This window comes from Moschus berezovskii, chromosome Y (assembly GCF_049115385.1).
Source record: "Moschus berezovskii isolate FMDL1 chromosome Y, NW_MosBer_1.0, whole genome shotgun sequence".
Lineage (NCBI taxonomy): Eukaryota > Metazoa > Chordata > Mammalia > Artiodactyla > Moschidae > Moschus > Moschus berezovskii.
Genome location: NC_142489.1, coordinates 22,324,800 through 22,331,855, shown reverse-complemented (window position 1 = coordinate 22,331,855; position 7,056 = coordinate 22,324,800).

Genomic DNA, 7,056 nt, shown 5'->3' with positions numbered 1-7,056 from the left:
ATGCTGGCAGAGACATCAGGCACCCAGAAAAGCAGCTCATTGTCTTCAAAAGGAAGTAGGAAATAAAATAAAATATAAAAAGAGAGTCAAAAGAGGTAGGGATGGAGATCTGTCCGGGGAAGGTAGGCTTAAAAAAAAAAAAGAGAGAGAAGTTTCCATACACCAGGAAACACTCACTGGCAAGTCTGTGGCAAGTCTTGGAACATAACTGAGGGCAACATAACTGAGAGAAAAAATAAATAAATAATTTAAACCCACAGATTGTGTTTCCAATTGTAACTCCCAGTGGAGAAGCAGCGCAGACGCCTGCATCCCCACTAGAAAACAGGGGCTGGGCAGGGTGGAACAGGCTGCATTGCTTAGAGTAAAGATTGGGCCTGAATGTCCCGAAGGCAATCTCAGGGAACTAACTTGAAATACCAAAGCAGACTGTGGGATAGCTACCCCGTGAAAAGGCGAAAAGCCCTAACTTAAGACACTGCTAGACATGCTCACTGAACAAAGGACTGAGCAGAGCTAGCCAGCTGTGGATGGTCTATCCCTGCCAAGACAGGCAGGGTAGGGCAGCCAGAGCCAGAAGGGGGCAATCGCGCCCTCAGAGAGGCATCTGATACCAAACTGCAGGCAGGCTTCATTGCTAACCAAGACTTCCTGGGATTCAGGCCAGTCGACATCCACCTGAGAAGGTACGCTGGTTTTACACTCAGAAAACACAGGGGCAGGACTGGGGAGGAGATAAGTCACAGTGACAACGCTCGCCAAATATCTGGTCACCTGAGCTGCTCAGAGAAGGGCACAAAACGCAGGCCCAACCAAGTCTGAGCCTTTGAGGAGTGCCCGAGTACCTGACCCTGAGGGGCTTAAACCTGGGAAATGCATACAACCCAGGGAAGTCTTCAGACTCTTCCTGGCAGAGCAACCTAGAGCCTAACCAGTATAAACAGGGAAAGCACATACACTGTGAGCGGGGACAACACAGTGTGGCTGAGACACTGCAAGCACTCCCCACAGACGTCAGTGATATTTGTTTGCAGTGTTCCTCCCTCTCCACAGCATGACTGAACAAGTGAGCCAAAAAGGTGTCCACCACCGCCCCCTTGTGTCATGTCGGAAATTAGACATTAAAGAGACCAGCAAACTGAAGAAGCTAAAACAGAGCGAACTACCTTGGAAGTGATGGATGGAGAAGTCTTGAGGCTACTGCAAGAATAAGACTGAAAACTAGAGGCAGGAGGCTTAAGTCCAAATCCTGAGAAGAGCAGAGAACTCCTGACTTCAGGGAATATTAATCCATAGGAGCTCATCGAACGCCTCCATACCTACACTGAAACCAATCACTACCCAAGGGTCAACAAGTACCAGAGCAAGAGATACCACAAAAAGTCTCCAGCAACACAGGAAAATAGCCCTGAGTTCAATATGCAGGTTGCTCAAAGTGACTCCAAACCCATCAACATCTAATAAAACATTACTGGACACTTCATTGCACTCCAGAGAGAAGAAATAGAGCTTCACCCACCAGAACACCAACGTAAGCGTTGCTAACCAGGGAATCTTGACAAGCCACCTGTCCAATGCCACCCACAGCAAGGAAACTCCACAATAAAGAGAAATCCACAAACTACCAGAAGACGGAAAAGCTACCCCAAACACAGCAATATAAGCACCACGAAAGGCAGAGAAATGCCCAGCAAGTAAAGGAACAATATAAATGCTCACCAACCCAAATAAAAGAGGGAGAGATAGGGAATCTACCTGATAAATAATTACCAATAATGATAGTGAAAATGATCCAAAATCTTGAAAACAAATTGGAGTTACAGATAAAAAAACCTGGAGACAAGAATCGAGAAGATGGAAGAAAGGTTTAACAAGGATCTAGAAAAAATAAGAAGAGTCAATACACAATGAATAGTGCGATAGATGAGATAAAAAATAAAAAAAAAACTCTGGAGGGAACCACAATAGAATAACGAAGGCAGAAGATAGGAAAAGTGAGATAGAAGATAGAGTGGTAGAAATAAATGAAACAGAGGAATAAAGAAAAGCGAATTAAAAGAAATGAGGACAATCTCAGAGACCTCTGGGACAATGTTAAATGCCCGAAAATTTGAATCATATGACTCTCAGAAGAAGAAGACAAAAAGAAAGACCATGAGCAGATACTTGAGGAGATAATAGTTGAAAACTTCCCTAAAATGGGGAAGGAAATAATCACCCAAGTTCAAGAAACCCAGAGAGGACCAAACTGGATAAACCCAAGGCGAAAAATGCCAAGACATACATTAATCTAATTAACAAAGATCAACGCAGAGAACAAATATTAAAAGCAGCAAGGGAAAAGCAACAAATAACACTCAAGGGATTTCCCATAAGGATAACAGCTGATCTTTCCATAGAAACTCTTCAGGCCAGGAGGGAATGGCAGGACACACTTGAAGTGTTGAAAGAAAATAACCTACAGCCCAGATGACTGAACCCAGCAAGGATCTCATTCAAATATGAAGGAGAAATCAAAAGCTTTACAGACAAGCAAGCCTGAGAGAATTCAGCATCACCACATCAACTCTCAAGCTAAAGGACCTTCTCTAGATACGAAACACAGGAAGGGTGTATAAACTCGAACCCAAAACAAAAAAGTAAATGGCAATGGGATCATACTTATCAATAATTACCTTAAATGTAAATGGACTGAATACCGCAACCAAAAGACAAATCCTGGTTGAATGGATACAAAAAGAAGATCCCTATATATGTTGTCTACAAGGGACCCACCTCGAAACGAGGGACACATACCGACTGAAAATGAAGTGCTGGAAAAAGATACTTTACGCAAATAGAGACAAAAAGAAAGGAGGAGTACCAATATTCATACCAGATAAAACAGACTTTAAAACACAGGCTGTGAAAAGAGACAAAGAAGGCACTACATGATGAGCAAAGGATCAATCCAAGAAGAAGATATAATAATTATAAATAAATATGCACCCAACATAGGAGCACCACAATACGTAAGGCAAATACTAACAAATATGAAAGGGGAAGTTAACAAAAACATAATAATAGTGGGAGACTTGAATACCCCACTCACACTTATGGATAGATCAATTAATAGAAAATTAACAAGGAAACACAAACGTTAAGTGATACAATAGATCAGTTAGACCTAGTTGATATCTATAGGATATTTCACACCAAAACAATGAATTTCACCCATTTCTCAAGTGCACATGGAACCTTACCAGGGTAAATTAAAAATAAAAATAATAATAATTCCCAGCATCTTTTCTGACCACAATGCAGAAAGATTAGATCTGAATTACAGGAGAAAAACTATTAAAATTCCAACATATGGAGGCTGCACAACACAGTGCTGAATAGCCAACAAATCATAGAAGAAATAAAAAAAAAGAAATCAAAAAATGCTTAGAAAAGAATACAAATGAAAACACAAAAACCCCAAACCTGTGGAACACTGTAAAGGCAGTGCTAAGGGGAAGTTTCATAGCAATACAGGAATACCGCAAGAAACAAGAGAAATGTGAGGTGTATAAACTAACTCTACACCTAAAGCAACTATTAAAAGAAGAAATAAAGAAACCCAGGGTTCATAGAAGGAAATAAATCTTTAAAATTAGACCAGAAGTAAATACAAAAGAAACAAGAGTCCATAGCAAAACTCAACAAAGCCAAAATCTGATTCTTTGAGAGGGTAAATAAAATTGATAAACCACTAGCCAGACTCATCATGAAGTAAAGGGAGAGACACCAAATCAATAAAATTAGAAATGAAAATGGAGAGATCATAACAGACAACACAGAAAGACAAAGGATCACAAGAGACTACTACCAGCAATTATATGCCAATAATATGGACAACCTGGAAGAAATGAATAAATTTTTAGAAAAGTACAACTTTCCAAAACTGAAACAGGAAGAAATAGAAAATCTTAACAGACCCATCATAGGCACGGAAATTGAAACAGGAATCAGAAATCTTCCAGCAAACAAAAGCCCAGATCCAGATGGCTTCACAGCTGAATTCTCCAAATTTTAGAGAAGAGCTAACAACTATCCTACTCAAACTCTTCCAGAAAATTGCAGAAGGTAAATTTTCAACTCATTCTATGAGGCCAACATCACCCTATTAACAAAACCTGACAAAGATACCACAAAAACGGAAAACTACAGGCCAATATCACTGTTGAACATAGATGCAAAAATCTTAAATATATTTCTAGCAATCAGAATCCAAAAACACATTAAAGAGAGCATACATCATGACCAATTGGGCTTAATCCCAGGGATGCAAGGATTCTTCAATATTCAACAATCAATCAATATAATACACCACATTAACAAAATGAAAAATAAAAACTATATGATTATCTCAAGAGATGCAGAGAAAGCCTTTGAGTAAATTCAATCAATTTATGATAAAAACCCTCCAGAAGGCGGGAATAGCAGGAACATACTTCAACATAATAAAAGCTATATATGACAAACACATAGCAAACATTATCCTCAATAATGAATAATTGAAAGCATTTCCCCTAAAGTCAGGAAAAAGACATGGGTGCCCACTATCACCACTAATATTCACCATCGTTTTGCAAGTTTTGACCATAGCAATCAGAGCAGAATAAGGTATAAAACGAATCCAAACTGGAAAAAGAGAAGTAAAACTCTCATTGTTTGCAGATGACGTGATCCTCTATACAGAAAACCCTTAAGATTCTACCAGAAAATTATTAGAGCTAATCAATGAATAGAGTAAAGTTGCAGGATATAAAATCAACAAACAGAAATCCCTTGTATTCCTATACATCAATAAAGGGAAAATAGAGAAATTAAGGTAACATTTCCATTCACTGTTGCAAATAAAAGAATAAAATACTTAGGAATATATCTACCTAAAGAAACAAAAGCCCTATATATAGAAGACTTTAAAACACTGGTGAAAGAAATCAAATAGAACACTGATAGATGGAAAAATATATCGTGTTCAAGGACCGGAAGAATAAATATTGTGAAAATGAGTATACTACCCAAAATCATTTATAGATTCAATGCAATCCCTATCAAGCTACCGATGGTATTTTCACAGAGCTAGTGCAAATAATTTCACAATTTTAATGGAAACACAAAAAACCTCAAATAGTTAAAGCAATCTTGAGAAAGAAGAATGAAACTTGGGGAATCAACCTGCCGGACTTCAGGGTCTACTACAAAGCCACAGTCATCAAGACAGTATGGTACTGACATATCTCATGAATAGCAAACTACGAAGTAAGAAGTCCTCAATTTCACTGTGTCATTTTGCTCAAAGCCAAAGAAATATCTCCAACCACTATTTTTGTCCATAAATTCCAGATGACAAAGAATTGAAGAGAATACTGTAAATCAACTGTATATCAATAAAAAATCAAATTGGTGAAATATACCAAGCATGTTTGATTTGTTGATATCCTGTTTTATAGTGACTAGTGAAAATTTAGCTACTGACAGATTAGTACGAATAAAATATTTTTCTCTCTCTTAAAAAAAAAAGAAATATAGATCAATAGAACAAAATAGAAAGCTCAGAGATAAAGCCCTGCATCAATGGACACCTTATCTTTGACACAGAAGGCAAGAATATTAAATGGAGAAGACAATCCCTTTAACAAGTGGTGCAGGGAAAACTGGTCAACACCTTGTCAAAGAATGAAACTAGCACACTCCCTACTACCATACAAAAAATATAAACTTCAAATGGATTAAAGATCTAAATGTAAGACCAGAAACTATAAAACTCCTAGAGGAGAACATAGGCAAAACACTCTCTGACATAAATCACAGCAGGATCCTCAATGACCGACCTCCCAGAAAAATGGAAATAAAAGCAGAAATAAACAAATGGGACCTAATTAAAAACAAAAGCTTCTGCACAGCAGAGATTCACAGACAGCCTTCACAATAGGAGGAAATTATAGCAAATGAATCAAGTGACAATTAATCTCAAAAATATACAAGCAGCTCCTGCAGCTCAATTCCAGAAATATAAAAAACCTAATCAAAAAATGGGCCAAAGAACTAAACAGACATTTCTCAAAAAAAAAAAAAAATACAGATGGCTAACAAACACATGAAAATATGCTCAACATCACTCTTAATCAAAGAAATGTAAATCAAATCAACAATGAGGTACCATTTCACACCAGTTAGAATGGTTGCTATCCAAAAGTCTACAAGCATTAAATGCTGGAGAAGGTTTGGACAAAGGGGAACTCTCTTACACGGTTGGTGGGAATGCAAACTAGTACAGTCACTGTGGAGATTCTTTAAAAACCTGGAAATAGAACTGCCATACCACCCAGCAATCCCAGGGCTCTGCATACAGACAAAGGAATCCAGAATTGAAAGAGACATATGTACCACAATGTTCATTGCAGAACTGTTTATAATAGCCAGGACAAGGAAGCAACCTAGATTTCCAGCAGCAGATCGATGGATAAGGAAGCTGTGGTACACAATGGAGCATTACTCAACCATTAAAAAGAATACATGTGAATCAGTGGTAATGAAGTGGAAGAAACTGGAGCCTATTATACAGAGTAAAGTAAGCCAGAAAGAAAAACACATATACAGTGTACTAACACATATATAAGGAATTTAGAAAGATAGTAACAATAACCCGGTATGCAAGACAACAAAAGAGACATAGTAGTATAGAACAGTCTTTTGGACTCTGTGGGAGAGGGAGAGGGTGGCATGATTTGGGAGAATGGCACTGAAACATGTACATTGTCATATGTGAAATCAATCGCCAGTCCAGGTTTGATGCATGATCCAGGCTGCTTGGGCCTGGTGCACTGGGATGACCCAGAGGAATGATATGGGGAGGGAGGTGGAAGCGGGGTTCAAGATAGGGAACACATGAACACCCAGGGTGGATTCATGTCAAACTATGGCAAAACCAAAACAATACTGTTATTAGCCTCCAATTAAAATAAATAAATAAAATGTGTTAAAAAAAAAAAGCCTACAGCAGGTTTGAACCTCATGCCTGATCTT